This window comes from Pinus tabuliformis, chromosome 3_1 (assembly GCF_031772625.1).
Source record: "Pinus tabuliformis cultivar Carrire ecotype Pingquan chromosome 3_1, CPIR1, whole genome shotgun sequence".
Classification (NCBI taxonomy): Eukaryota; Viridiplantae; Streptophyta; class Pinopsida; order Pinales; family Pinaceae; genus Pinus; species Pinus tabuliformis.
The window spans coordinates 773,192,584-773,208,927 of NC_142301.1; the positions used below are offsets into that span (position 1 = coordinate 773,192,584).

Genomic DNA, 16,344 nt, shown 5'->3' on the forward strand with positions numbered 1-16,344 from the left:
GACAATAGTTTTATAATCCCCTTATGTTATCAATTTTTGATAATTAAGATGCTTGGATATTATTAGGACTTGCTCCAAGGATGAAAGTTTAGCCACATTATTAGTTTCATTCCTAGAATTCCCATATAAATGTGAGTAATTTACCCATGATAATTTCTAAATACCCCTCTGAAACTAGCAAGGCCGGGATTACCCCTAGAGGCTCTATCAAATTTTAACTTTAAGAAACTAGGAGAAGGTGGTAGCTATTTGTTAGGATTTCAGGGAATGGGCTAGGGTTGTGTTGCTTGAAAATTTGTAAAATATTGGTTGAGCACCAAAAGTTTGAGAATGCGTGATTCCTTGGAATTACATTCCCAATCTTGTGTAGACCACTTGAGATTATGAGGATTGTTTCGCTTACCTTCCCATTATGGAGCTCTAATAGTGTCCACATTTAATGACTAATATTTGAAGATTCTTCTATTCCTTTCCTTACATAATTCCCATGTTATAAATCTCAGGAAAATTTCCATGTTCAGTCCACTATAATACTTTTAAAAGGTCCAAAATTCCATTCATTAAGTGTTGAATGAATATTGGTTTCGTTCCAATTTTGATTGTCTAAAAATTATGGCCAAGTGATCCCATATTTCTAATGCAAATCTATAATTGTTAAGCAGATGCTCAGTTGTTTCTATGTTTTCCCATCAGAGGCTACATCTAGATAGACTTTGAAAACCCATTTTTGGAGATTTTCCCAAGTTAAGATTTTGTTTTGCATGAAAGTTAGAGGAAGAGGGTCACCTTTGGCTAGAATTTGGAGTCCCATAGCCTTTTCCATTTAGTTTTACTAGGGTGTCCTTCTATGCTAACTATTAATCTACAAGGCTCCTTTAAGCTAAAATATCCTTTAGGACATTTCCCCTATCGAAGGATATCTTTCCTATATTGGATTTTAATTCTTCTACTTTATGTTTCATTTGTGATGGCTACTTGTGTTTCTGAGCTTATGTGCACTCGTCAATGCATGCACTTCTGCCACTACCTCCATTGTTGTTGAGATTGAGGTTGCGCCCAATACTAGTAGACTAGTACTATACCTTACAATATCAAACAAGTTTTTAACTAATTTACCTCTCCTTTTTCCAATTTGGGCCCATTGCTACTAAGAATCCTCCCAAAAGAGGAATAAGTTTATGTTTTGATTTCCACGATGAATTCTAGAGATGAAATCCCTTAATTCCACCCCCTATCCAAATTATCAAACTATCATTTGTTCTTTCCATGTATTTTTGCTTCCATACATTACTCCATAAAGCTGATGGGTTTTTAAACCACCACCACCAAGTTTGGGCTCCTAGTGATTAATTGAGGATTTTAGGGTCTCTCACTCCCAAACCATCGAGGTGGTTAGGATAGCATAATTTTTCTGAAGTGACAAGGACACATTTTTATTGTTATTTAGCTCCCCTAAAATAAGCATATTTGTATGTTTCTTATTTTTCCCATAATGGCTTTAGGGGTTGCCGAGGATGAGAATATATACATAGAGATGACTTGTCGAACTAATTTGCATATTTTTTAATACACATCATTAATCATATCAATATTATTTCAAATAGTTAAATTATACAAAATTTTAAATAAAAATTATATAAAAATATATGAAAATAACAAAAAAAAATTGTTCACCATTATATCTTTTTATTTTTTAATTAAAACTTAGTAATGAATTGTTTTTCAAAATAATTAGTTTTCACCTCTTAAAATGTATTTTAAAAGGTATAAATAAATTATCTCCCTCCAAAATCCCTAAAAGATTAAAAGATTAAGATTATGCAAGTTACAAAACTCACAATTACTATTGTAAAAAATCTCACCAGATTTTAAAATAAAGTTGAAGAAACACTCCAAAACGGATGGTCTCAAGGTCTTTTGGGTATTCGGGGGCGTGGTTAGGTAGAGTTCAAAATTCAAAATTTAAATTTCACATTGCCGGGCGTGCGGGACTGGGTCTTAAAAAGAAAATTCTTTTGCATATTTTTGAATATGTATCATTAATCATATCAATATTATTTCAAATAGTTAAATTATACAAAATTTTAAATAAAATTTATATAAAAATATATGAAAATAACAAAAAAAAACCGTTCACCATTATATCTTTTTATTTTTTAATTAAAACTTAGTAATGAATTTTTTTTCAAAATAATTAGTTTTCACCCTTTAAAATGTATTTTAAAACATATAAATAAATTATATCCCTCCAAAATCCCTAAAAGATTAAAATATTAAGATTATGCAAGTTACAAAACTCACAATTACCATTGTAAAAAATCTCACCAGATTTTAAAATAAAATTGAAGAAACACTCCAAAACGGACGGTCTCAAGGTCTTTTGGGTATTCGTGGTTTTAAATAAATTATATCCCTCCAAAATCCCTAAAAGATTAAAAGATTAAGATTATGCAAGTTACAAAACTCACAATTACCATTGTAAAAAATCTCACCAGATTTTAAAATAAAATTGAAGAAACACTCCAAAACGGACGGTCTCAAGGTCTTTTGGGTATTCGCGGGCGTGGCTAGGTAGAGTTCAAAATTCAAAATTTAAATTTCACATTGCCGGGCGCGCCGGACTGAGTCTTAAAAAGAAAATTCATGACGAATGGTCCATGGATGACCATGTGATGGTCATCGTCAGATGCTTTAAAAATATTTATGTTAATGGTCATCAGAAAACTGGGGTGGTTGTATGCTCCATGTATGCATCATCCGGTTCACATAGTTTTTTTAATAATTAATGCATATCTCCGTCAATGTTCGTTAAGCAAATGGAAACGGAGAGTTGGGCCAGAACAGCCATGTAAGCAGGTTCTGATAACCTGCAATCGGGACAAGGGTTGCCCAGATACAAGCCCAACAACTCAACTACACCGGTCCACTAAGGCAGTTAGAGGAAAAGAGATGTGGGATAGAGATCATTGTCCTTGCCACCGATTGTGAGGAGTGGATGGCGGTTTCGTGCCGATGTGGCGAAAAGAGCAGTAGGGTTGGCCAGTTTCATTCAGCCTGGCCCGACAAGATCATCGTGGTAGCTAATAGAATCAGTTATAGAATCAGTGTGTTGTAAGCAGTCTGTTAATGTAAAGCGTATGGCGGGTACGGGGAGTGAAGGCGTGATGGTAGTTGGTCGCTTATTAGTTTTCGCCAATATTGGATGAAACACCACACAGGTCTAGTTAAATTGATATCAGTTTTGACCTATTCATCCCATAGTGTTGTTATCCAAAATCTCAATGAGGTCGTCAATTGGGAGGTTGTGCTCTGTTGTTAGAGGAGTGGGTCTGGATCAAACCCGCGCCCGCCGACGTCAGGAGAGTGGAGGCCGAAGTCACGAAAGCAGACTGAGTTTTTGTAACAGCTCTACGAACAGATGTTTAATAGAACGGGATGGTTCAGTGCATAGATGTTGGTCGTGGGTTATTCTGGTTTCAGCGTTTTATTCTTGCTGTTTTACTCCCTTGCAATTCGGTTTTTTCCGCGGCCTGCCCAAGCATCTGTTGGAGCTGGACATATTGGCACAAACAGCTTTCTGGATAGACATCCCTTTTCAGTGCTTTCTTTCCTACAGAGATTCAGATACTTACAAGATGGTGTATGATTGCCGGAAAATTATTGTTCGTTATGTAAAAACGAGTTTAGTTCCAGATGTTCTTTGTTGCTTGCCATGGGATATTATTTACAAAAAATCAGGCAGAAAAGAAGAGGTGAGGTATCTGTTGTGGATCCAGTTGTATCGAGCACAGAAATTGATGGAATTTTTCAAGAAAATAGAAAAAATATCCGTATAAACTATCTGTTCACAAGGATTCTGAAACTTATCTCTGTGCAGTTGTATTGCACACATATCGCTGCTTGCATCTTTTATTATCTGGCAACAACTATTCCAGAGGAAAATGAAGGGTCTACATGGGTTGGAAGTTTAAGTTTGGGAGATTACCATTATACTCATTTTAGGGAGATAAGCCTGTCAAAATTATATGTAACCTCTCTGTATTTTACAATAACTACCATGTCCACCGTAGGATATGGAGATGTGCATGCAGTGAATCGCAGGGAAATGATATTTGTAATGATATATATCTCTTTTAGTATGATTTTCGGGGCCTATGTGATCGGTAACTTGACTGCGCACATCGTTAAGGGATCCAGGAGAGAAAGATTTAGCGATAAAATGACTAATCTGATTAAATATATGAAAAGACATAAAGTGGCGAAGCATATAAAGGCTGAAATCAAAGGTCTTGTCAGGTTCGGCTACGAGAGTAGCTATTATGAACCCAAAGTGTTAGATGATATTCCCGTTTTTATCAGGGCTAAAATTGCAGAGTCTTTACGTACTTCAGAAATTGCAAACGTTACTCTCTTCAATAATTGCAGCCAAGAATTTTTAAGCGGGATTGCGACGAGAATGAAAGAAGAGTTCTTTTTTGCTGGGGAGGTGGTAATTGAATGAGGAAGTGTAGTAGATCAGCTCTACATTGTTTCTCGTGGGTCTGTGGAAACCGTAATTGTTGGAGAGGATGGGTATGAGGAGACAACTGCATAAATTGAGCCCTATAGTATATTAGGTGAGATGGCTGTGTTGGGTAACATAGTTGAGAAATATAATGTTCGTGTCCATCATCACTGCAAACTGCTTACACTAGATAAACAGACTTTTGTAAACATCACACAAATTTATTTCAAGGATGGAATGCAGATCCTCACTAATCTGCTTGAGGGAAAGGATACCGATTTGAGAAGTAAACTGCTAGAATCCGAGTTCAGTCTCCTTTTTGGAAAAGAAGAAGCTGAATTAGCCTTGAGAGTTAACAATCAAGAAAATGGCTCTTCTTTTAAAGATTCAGGAAGAGAGATATATGAGCCCAAAATATGCAGAGTGTTTCCTTTTCACCCACGGACTCCCATAGAGAGTAGAAGAGATGGCCTTGTCATGTGGGTTCCTCGGACAATTGAAGGCTTGCTTCGAAAAATAGCAAAGCACTTTGGTTCTGTTGGTACCACTGTTTTAACGGAAGATGAAGAACAAATTTTGCATGCAGACTTAATTCAGAACAATCAAAATCTTTATATTTTTCATGTTGGCGAGAGTAGCAACCAAGTACAGATAGAGATACATAGACAGATGTAATTTCACCGAGCTTATAAAGTACAAAAAATTCATCAAGATTGAAATGTATTGTCTACTTGATTGTATTTGGATAAAATGTTTATTCAGAACAAAAATATAGAAAGGTACCCAGAACTTTGCATATAATATTTTCCTTATTTTTGTTTATATGTGGTCTCTTTGTTTTTCTTTTTATGTGGTTTCTTGATTTTCTTTTGGATTGGAACCAGGCTGCTCATTAATCAAATTGCAACTCAATACACGTTTGCAACTTCACCTTCATAGTTTAAGTGCACTGTATGGTTTGAATGAATAAAATGTTTACTACAGTGTGTTGGATTCAATGAAGTCCTCAATTGGGAGCCTGTCAATTGGGAACCTGTGCTTATTCGTTAAAGGAGTGTGTCTGGGTCGAACCCGCGGCCGCCGAAGTCGTCAATTGGGAAGCCTTATTTGTTTATTTAAACTTTCAATTCCAGGAAGAATTAATTCTTAATTTTGACACAGTTTATAGTATAACCTGTTTTTTATTTTCTTCATTTGATTTGTGGATTATAAGGCTATTTACAATGACAACTGATTTCTAGATGAAACCCTAACTTCCTGTGAAATATTGGTGAATTTACACATGGGTTATTTGTAATATCCCATTAAAGGAGTGCGTCTGGATCGAACTCGCAGCCGCCGAAGTCGTAAATATGCTTTACTAATATTAATTAATAACTAACTAAAAATTGATGTAATAAATTTGCAATATTAATAACTAAATAAAAATTAATGTAATAAATTTGCAATCCACATATAAACAATTATGATTTTTTTAGTTTTTTTTTTCAAATATTTCAATGTCACATTTAAAAAGTGTTGATATTATTTATTCATTTAATTTATGAGGGTTAGGAGTTCAAACATTATAGATACATTGTTGCATTCATTAACCTCCTTGAAAAATTTCCAGTAAGGAAACAATGCTACATAAAATCAAATTACTATTTATTGGGTTTTAATTACTCTCAATCCAAGCTTAAAAATACAAATATTCTTTAATTATTGGAATTAAAATCTATTGGGTTTTAATAACTCTCAACCCAAGCTTAAAAATACAAATATTCTTTAATTATTCTAATTTAGATTGGAGTTAAATTTTCATCAACTTTTAATCCAAAATTTAAAATTAAAATCAAAATTATTTAGATGATTTTATTATTGGATTTTAAATTGGGAATTAATACAAATTAGGAAGTGGTAACGTGCATGTAACATTGTTTTCTATCCAAACAAATATCACAGTCAATGTTTGAGGGCTTGCACTAAGGAGTAAAATTTTATATCACAAGTACCATAATTCAATTTGACATTAAAGAGACATTCTAAATTGCAGGAAACAAGGTAGTTGCCTTAGTTCAACATAGTTGATGTGATGGTATGTTGGGATGTGTCACTCTCAATTTCAAAGGGTTGTTGCTAATATGACGTCTGGAATGTTAGTTTGGTGAACAATATTAGTTTAAAGTAATGAAAAATAGTATTTGTTGTTTTTATCCATACAAGTGTTTTTAAATTGAAAAATTGGTACGATGACTAAGCTATCTTAGAGAAGTATGAAATGAATTCAAAATTACAATAATAGTTGAGGCCTCCTAGGAAACTCTTTCATGTAATCATAGAAGATGATTTGGGCACAAGGTTGATCATATGTTGAATAAATAACCATAGGGGAAAACCCATTGGTTCTACAAAGATATTGACATATTCCTCTAGTAGAGGTTGTTGGTTTGATATGAAAGTTCACATTGATGTTATCCTCTTCCATGGGATGAATGATGTAGATGCTATGAGAAATGTTGGAAGCTACCTTGTTGACTAGGGGAATGTGGACACTACAAAGAGGTAGGGGAACCATACAAGAACTGAGTTGATAGCAACTCCCATCAAAATGAGTGTATCAATTCAAATGAGCATGATATTAGGATTTATTAGCTTTCAGGTAGGGGTAGTCAAAAATTAGTTGTGCGTAATCAATTTGAGTGACATCATAGTCAATGATTTCATGAAAGGTTCCAATGTTGAAAGTACTGGAACAATATTGAGTGATCGAGATGTGTGCACCTATGCCCTAGCATAAATGATTTTCCTTGTGAAATGCCAAAATGGATTTTGTTGGGTTGAACCTTTGATAAGTCTATAATAAAGCTCTATGTTATTGGTCCCAGGGATATAAATCAACCAAGGACTTATATGGATCATACCCAAAGCAAGAGTCCCAAATATTATTATAAATTAACAACCTATTATTGATTCAGATTTATCAAGGGAACAAAATAAAATATAGATTTGTAATAAAAATATAGAGATATAATGAAACTTGGCTTTTATTAATAAATGGAAAGTGTTGAAACTATATAAATACATAATGAAAACAAACTAGATTGAATGGTGGTAGCTTATCTCTGAGAATATATGTGATAGTTATGTGCCTTCCCAAATTATCTTACAATGAGGGTCCAAGGTCCTTTTACATAAATAGGCAATGAAAAAACCCCTAAACATCCAAAAACCCTAACCCTAATCGATGAAGCACCAAAATACTTGTGGGGCCCGATAAGGTAAGTTGGAACGTCAACTTTCTGAGTTTGTAAGTTTGACATATGATCGATAATTGGGGTGTTGGGTAGCTGCTTCAAAGGGCTTGACTAGGAAGTGCAATTGTTTACTACATTAAGCACACCACTGAGTGCATGTTTCACCAAAAAGCATCATTTAGGGTCTCAAAATGACTCCAAAAGTTCAAGACACAAAAAGCTATAGAAAAAATGCCAAAATACAAAACTATGTTGTGAGCTAGTGGATTAGGTGGGTGGCCACCGATATCCACTAGGATCAATCCTCCCCCCTTAAGAAGCAATTGTCTCCATTGTGTTGAGTCCCTCCATTACATGGGGAAAATTATGCTAAAATTAGCCCCCGATGACCCACTTTCCTTGGTGCAAGATCTAGCTTGGTTTGACAACCCAACCAGTTGGATCCTCTATTGGAATCCATGTGTCAATGATTTGATCAATTGTTGTCTTTTCAATGCAATTTGGGTTGAGCTCTATTAGTGTCATTTGCTTTGCAATTTTATATGTGTCCAACAATGGTGTAAAGTATGGTTGAAGGAGGTCCACATTAAACGTTGGATGCAGGTCAAGGAAGGGGGGGATACTTATCTCAAAAGCATTTCCACCCCATTTACGGTGCGAAATTACATTGTTATAGCCTAATGGTATCTCTCAAGTATGAGGTCCCAATTAGACCTCACACCATTTGGGATGAGATTCTCATTCAAAAATGTTGGCCAAACTACCATCTCGTATTTGGTCAAGATTAGATTTTGGATGAATTAAACAAGGAAAGGGAAATTCTAATAAAATTACTGATGAGATACAAGTAAGAATAATTTTGTGGAAGCATTTTAAATGAATGATGCAAAGAACATTGCAGCATATTTATAAAATAAACATGCACCTCAGAAAAATAATGATAGAAACTTTGATTAAGATACATTACAATCAAAGTGTTCTAGCTATTAATTGTAAAGTAGTTTGTAATTAATAACTAGCATGTAAGCATATAATATCAATAAACAATTCCAAAAATTTAAGTCTACGTTAACAAAATAGTTCATTAGCCTTCAACAAGTGAACAAAAATCGCATACCATCAAACACCCATCAAGAGTAGTCTTACAATGTTCAATAACATGTGAAAGAAATGCTTGTCATGGCCCTAGAGACTTCTAAATATTATCGCTGAAATATTCCATACACAATCATACAATATCTCCATGAAACCCAATAGTGGGAATGAAAAACTAGAACTTGATCCTCAAAGAAGTTTGAAAGCTTTCCCTTTCAAGTGCTCCAAGAGTCACAAAAGCCAAAAGTCCCTTTCTCTACCATAGAGGGTATATTTATACAAAATGGGGTGACCTTTCACCTTCCATGACATTTCATCTAACCTCATGTCTAATTTCTATTTCGCTTTATTTCTAATTCTATTTTCTTTACATAATTACATGTAAAACTAAACTAATAAAGTAAACATCCTTTATGGGATTAATTCAAGGGTCACTGAGGAAAGGGCTTGGACTTCTAATTCTTGTGTTAGGTAAGCATACCATTCCTTTTAATTACGAGTTATGGACAAGAATGTGTTTGATATCAGCCTTTCATATGTGATCTCACACTCGAAAGAACTAGGCACTATTATTTTCATTCTAGACTATTCTAAGTGGAATAAATGTGGAGAGCACCTTTGTTGGTTCCACCACATGTTGTTTGATAGCCTCCTTGGTAAGATTCATGTCCCTTTTGAGTGATGGAAATCTCGTGTTTGTTATCATTTCTTATGTGTCCCAATCAATATATTATTCTGGTCTTATTTCTCCACGTGCTCCAATGGGAACTATTTTGTGGGATTTGATCAAAACATCCATCATGTTATGAAGTTGTTGATAAATATTTAGAGTTCTAGTTACATCCCTCCCTAGCTTCTCTTGGGCTTGGATGGTTAATTTTACTCTTTCCTTATCTCATTCTTTACCCATCTAATCTCTTCTTGGTAATTTTATTGGTGCATTTAGATGTTTCGTGTTCCACCCATACATTATGTCCACAACTATTGGGGTTTTTTTTAGTAACACACCTTTTTTTAGGGAATTTTGAATGGCCATAAGCATGGAAGCCGCCTTTTGAAGTGTGACTAGTTCCTTGTATAGTTTCTTCATCAAATCTACTAATAATATGTTTTCTTTTAATTTTGCTGCTTGGAAATCATCATTTTTGTAAATTGACGTTAACAAATCTTGATTATCTTTATGACGCCTCTAATTTTCTTGTTGTACATTGCCAAGGGTCCTCTCTAGTTCCTTGATCCTATCCATAAGTGTTCGATGTTTCTTTCAATGGAAGCTAAGAAAGATGATCTTTTCAAAGCAATGGCTATATGGTTGTTCATGGTGTTTGACACTATATTTCATTTAATGGTCATTGTGATTGGTTTTTCTAGTTCTCAGGAAAAATATTTTTGTCTTTCTTCAACAATCATGTTGTAGTTGTGATCAATCTAAAGCTTGCTAGATCTAGGACTTGATTCACATTGTGAGCTAAGATACCCATCTCCTTAAGTGGCAAGTGGCCTCATGTGAGTGGAACTAAAACTAGGGTTGAAGGATCAACATCCATGCTAGGAAATAAGTGAGTAGCAACGAAGTTTGAAAGAAGCACACTGCGATTTTCAATTTACCTCCACACTAGGAGGTGGGTTATGGAGAAAATCGCAGACAACGTATTTTGGGAAAGGTTAAAGTCGGTTGGTCTTATTACAGGGAAATGTTGTTTGTATAAATTCTCCTAGTATGATACTATATTTATTTAGTTGGGTTTGATGAAATCTTGGGCCCTGCATTTTGTTTTAGTCCAAATAACGCAACAAGAGCTGTTGTTAAGAATATATTATGAAAAAGCTCTAGTTGTTCCAATAAAATTAGATTTGATTCACTGTAACGGTCACTTTATACTGTAGGGAATCCAACTAAATTACATATGTACTCTATTTTTGGGAAAAATAGTCTGAGATGATAACCAATAAAAATATTATATTTTGTTTTTTCAGATATTTAATTTAATTTTTTTTTTTTTTTTTTTATTTGGTTAATATGAAATCATAATGTTAGTTGGAAAGAGGTAGTTCAATTAGTAATAGCTGTGAAAATGAAGTGAACATATATGAGAAAACGTTTGAGGTTTGAATCTCTTTGATTCTCTTCCTACAAAAATGACATATATAAACACCTAGAAAGTTATAGTAGTAGCAATTAAATCAATCTAATTGTTAATTCATTTAACCCACTGTTTAGAAAATTATTTTGTCAACCTGGTGCACACACATAGTTAAAGCCATCTCATAGATTGTATGAGGAATCGATGCACACATACATTATCAATCTTTGGTGTGAGATGGTACTGTAATATCAATAAGTCACTGGTATTACCCAGCAAAAGCAGAAACATGAAGTAGATGCGTGGACTCGTTGCCTACCCGTGCTTAAGAGATTTCATAAAGCAACCCCTTGGTGACAGTGGAGTCATCAATTGACATTGTTACAAGACAAACAAATTTCCCAACGAATTTCACCATGTATTCAGGGATCTTAATGATCACGTTTTTAATGGTTATTTTTTAATTTCAAAACAAAAAGTATAAATAAATTCAACTTTTTAAATGATCGAGCGGTGAAAAAATGGATACACAAATTCAACTTTTTTCATTGATGAATGGTGTAAATGTGAATACGCTTTATTAGAATAAATTTAAGAGAGTTAGGACTTCAGACAGCATAGATACAATGTTGCATTCACTGAGGCCCTCGAAATATTTTGAGTAAGGAAACAATGCTACATAAAATCAGATTACCAGTGATTGGGTTTTAATAAATCTCAATACAAGAGTAAAAGTACAAATATTATTTAATTATTTGAATTTAGATTGGAGTTAAATTTCATTAACTTTAAATTCAAAATTTAAAATTAAAATTATTTAGATTGTTTGATTATTGGATCTTAAAATACAAATATTATTTAATTATTGGAATTTAGATTGGAGTTAAATTTTCATTAACTTTCAATTCAAAATTTAAAATTAAAATTATTTAGATTGCTTGATTATTGGATCTTAAATAGGGAATTAATACAAATAAGGAAGTGGTGACATGTATGCAACTTTGTTTCCTAGCCTAACAAATACCACAATCAATGTTTGAGGGCTTGCACTGAGGAGTAAAATTCCATATCACAAATATAATAATTCAATTTGCCATTGAAGAGACATTCTAAATGGAAAGAAACAAGGTAGTTTCCTTATTTCAACTTAGTTGCTTTGATAGTATGTTGGGATGTCTCACTCTCAATTTCAAAATGTTGTTGCAAATATGATATCGCGAATGTTGGTTTGTTGCACAATATTAGTTTAAAGTAATGAAAAATAGTGTTTTTTGTTTTTATCCATACAAGTGTTTTTAAATTGAAAAAGTGGTATGATGACTAAGCTATCTTAGAGAAGTATGGAATGACTTCACAATTACAATAATAGTTGAGGCCTCCTAGGAAACTCTTTCATGTAATCATAGAAGATGATCCAGGCACAAGGTTGATAGTATGTTGAATAAATAACTATAGAGGAAAACCCATTGGTTCTACAAAGATATTGACATATTCCTCTAGTAGAGGTTGTTGATTTGATGATGAATGTTCACATTGATATTATCCTCTTCCATGGGATGAATGATGTATATGCTATGAGAAATGTTGGAAGCTACCTTGTTGACTAGGGAAATGTGGGCACTACAAAGAGGTAGGGGAACCATACAAGAAGCGAGTTGATAACAACTCCCATCAAAATGAGCGTGTCAATTCAAATGAGCATGATATTGGGATTTATTAGCTTTATGGTAGGGGTAGTCAAAAATTAGATGTGCGTAATCAATTTGAGTAACATCATAGTCAATGATTTCATGAAAGGTTCCAATGGTGAAAGTAATGGAACAATATTGAGTGATCAAGATGTGTGCACCTATGCCCTAGCCTAAATGACTTTCCTTATCAAAATCCACCTAGGATTTTGTTGGGTTGAACCTTTGATAAGTCTATAATAAATCTCTATGTTATTGGTCCTTGGGGATACAAATCAACCAAGGAATTATATGGATCATACCCAAAGTAAGAGTCCCAAATGTTATTATAAATTAACAACCTATTATTGATTCATATTTATGAAGGGAGAAAAATAATATATAAATTTGTAATAAAAGTATAGAGATATAATGAAAATTGACTTCTATTAATAAATGGAAAGCGTTGAAACAATATAAATGCATAATGAAAGAAGACTATCTTGAATGGTGGTAACTTATGTTTGAGAAGATATGTTCCTTCCCAAATTATCTTACAATTAGGGTCCAAGGTATTTTTAACAAATTTTTATTTGGTGTTGCAAGGTGATGGTTTGAAGTTCTGTTTCTATAATTTTCATTTTGGTTTTATTCATCTATTTGCATGTGAAAAACAATTACAAACTTTGTTACATTGATAGTGAGTTGAAGATAATATTTTTATTTTGGAATGAGTTGAAATGTGAAAAGAGTGACAAGGAAATATTTTCTTTGAATGCACAATAGTTTCTTTTTGGTTGGGTGGGGTGCATACCCCAATTGATTCGATAGATAATTTATTTGATAAAGTTTGAAGATAAATCTAATTATTTTTGCTATCTTTAATTACATTCAGAGAGTGATATTTATTTTGGTTTGAGCAATCTTTCTGGTCAGTGTGCCTGACAAGTGTAGGGACTAGTTTCCAGGTTGAAGGTTGAAATGTAGCTTAGTTTTTTCCATTAAATAAATTGCCATTATTTGAAGAATTGATAAACTAGTGTAGGATTAGTGTTTGATGTAGTTAAGGGCTTCAGTACTGATGAATTATTTCAAGTGCATGATTAATTAGTGTTTGAAGGAATGTAGAAGGGTGTTGATGAGCAAGTTATTGTAGGAATTTGATTTGCAGGTCGCTATGGGCTCTCTCTGGCATTTACAGTGTTGCATCTCAAATTCCACAAACCCTAGAATGACCTTAAATGTTGGTCCATTAAAATACACTATGCTACACCTAACATTTTGGCATCATTAATGGGGAGGCGCTTAGGGGATTGACCTTGGTGACCTGTTGTAGTTTGGTTTTCTCTTTACCTATTTTTTCTTGCAATATTTTATTTCCTTCTTGCATATTTTGATTTCATTTCTAGGGTATTGTAAGAACCCTCCTATATATATATTTAACCATGTCCTAAAGGAATATACCAACTAGCTTGTTGAAGATAGAGAAATTGTATTTCGAGGCATTTTTCAATGAGGTGATTGAGGTTAATATCAATCATCCAATGCACCTATTTCACTATCTGGTTGGAAGGAACATTTGAAGAAGGAGTATCAAAGTAGTACATGGATAACCTCTTCTATTTTGGGACGAAATGGCACAAATCATTACCTTTGAATTCCCTATCAAAGATCGAGGTGGAGTGGTACAAATTCATAATATTCCCCTATCTACTCTACCAAAATTTCATGGTTTGGAAAATGAAGACCCATATACCTTTTTATTTTGAGTTTGATGTACTTTGTAGAAGGTATGATTATTGTACTAATGAGAAAAGGTTGCAAGTATTTCCTCTTACTCTTAAAGGATCAGTTGTCTAATGGTTCATGAGCCTTGGGGGGAACTGATTTCATACATGGGAAGACATGAAGAATGTATTCTTGAAGAAATATCAAGGCTACTGCCATGCCAGTGAAGATACTTTTCGAATGATGTAAGGGGAAGATCAAAGTTTGGAGGACTATGTGGAGTTATTTCAATACAACCTTCAAAAATAAAAGAACAAACATATGGGAAAACAAGCCTTGAAAAATCTCCTACTCAAAGGAATAAGAGATGAACTTTTAGAACCTTTAAATATGATAGGCGCAAGCGATGTTTTTCACTAACCATATGATGATGTTTGTGAATTATGAATTAGGTATTCAAGAGGAATCTCCAAGATTGGTAAGAATTCTCAAGAACTTTCCTCTCAATTTTTGAAATCTGCTACGAACGCCTCCCTAAATTTACAATTGGATGGTTTTGAGGAAGAAAAAAAGTATTACAAGGAGGATAACTCGATAAATTATTGCCCATGATTGTTAGGGATATGAAAAGTATTTAAGGAATCAAGGAAGGAAATAAATAGACCGCCAATTATAACTCAAAACTAGTCATCATTTAATACTTAAACTAACATTTATTTTCCGAAGCAAGTTCCTCAATAGATCTATAACCTTACAGTTCCATGGCATACATATAATCAACCTCTAATTCAATACTCCATCTAATGGCCATAGTGGCCCTCTCCCTCGAACTAAATATTATTGCATCCTTAAGGATGGTTTGGAGACTCCTCTTTAGGGAAATTCCACAAGGAAACTCCATTAACTGAGCCACAACAACTACAATTCTTGTCCAATACCCCACCATTTTATCTTTCTCTATGGTCTCAGTCATTTGTGCAACCAAATCCTAATTCTAATAATCAAGTTGCACATCAATTTAAAACAACTATTTTTCCTACTCACTCACCTATCGAATATAATTTCATACCTTTTAGAAAGGAGAGAGGAGTGAATTCAAAAACTTCCCCTATTACCACACAACATTTAGCTCAGGAAGAAACTTTAATCCATAAACCATTAGAGGAGAAATATATGATTGTATTTTTTTCAAAAACCGTTGTTGAAGCTCATGAACATATAAAGAGAAAAACCCTAGAATATCCCTTAACCATCCTTGTGAATTTTTGAAGAGATAAAACATTAAGCTATGGAAGACTTGTACAAGTTGGAGAACCATGAATATGTGGGTTCTATTGAATCATGGTTCCAAACAGTCATCAACACACCCCATTCCCTAATCATTCAACAAGCATTGGTACCACATCAGTTAAAGATGTTGATTTCTCATACTTTGGTATGTGTTGAAGTTTACATTTTAAACTTGAGTGTGAGTATATTTAGCATCTTGTTATGCACAAGGTTACACTGGAAGTACTCCTACACTTGAAGGAAACCTTCCTTTCTTTAAAATAGGATGGGGTAGTATTAAAACAATAAATGAAAATGCCATTTGGAAAAAAATTATTATAGCAACACTCTTGCAATTGCAATTCCCTAAGGAAAAAATATTGAAATTATTATTATTATGCACTCTTGTGGTAAGTCTTATCAGAATCAATTCACTCTTAATACCTCATATCTTGTGAAGTGACATTGATCATTGATTGGGTGGTTCTTCTTCATATTGTTTGGTCATCCATTGAGTCACTCAGGGGGATGTGTCATTTTTTTTCTTAACAGTTTCCATTCACAAGCCAAAACACTAACCTTAGCCTAGTCATTTGAAGAAATAGTCATCCAAGAAATATTTTCAAGTTTCTCTTCAAAGGTATTGATGAAAAGAATCCTATGGTGGACCACTCATATAAAACCCTAATGAGATCCCATGAGAACCCTAGCATGATTAACTCGAGGAATATTTCATTCATTATTATAGATGCTTTCTTTAA

At 33.7% G+C, this 16,344-nt stretch overlaps 1 pseudogene; it reads left to right on the plus strand.

Moving 5' to 3' along the window:
* The first annotated feature begins 3,281 nt into the window (after positions 1-3,281).
* LOC149189669 (potassium channel KOR1 pseudogene) lies at positions 3,282-5,179 on the plus strand (annotated as a pseudogene).
* The last annotated feature ends 11,165 nt before the right edge of the window (positions 5,180-16,344 follow it).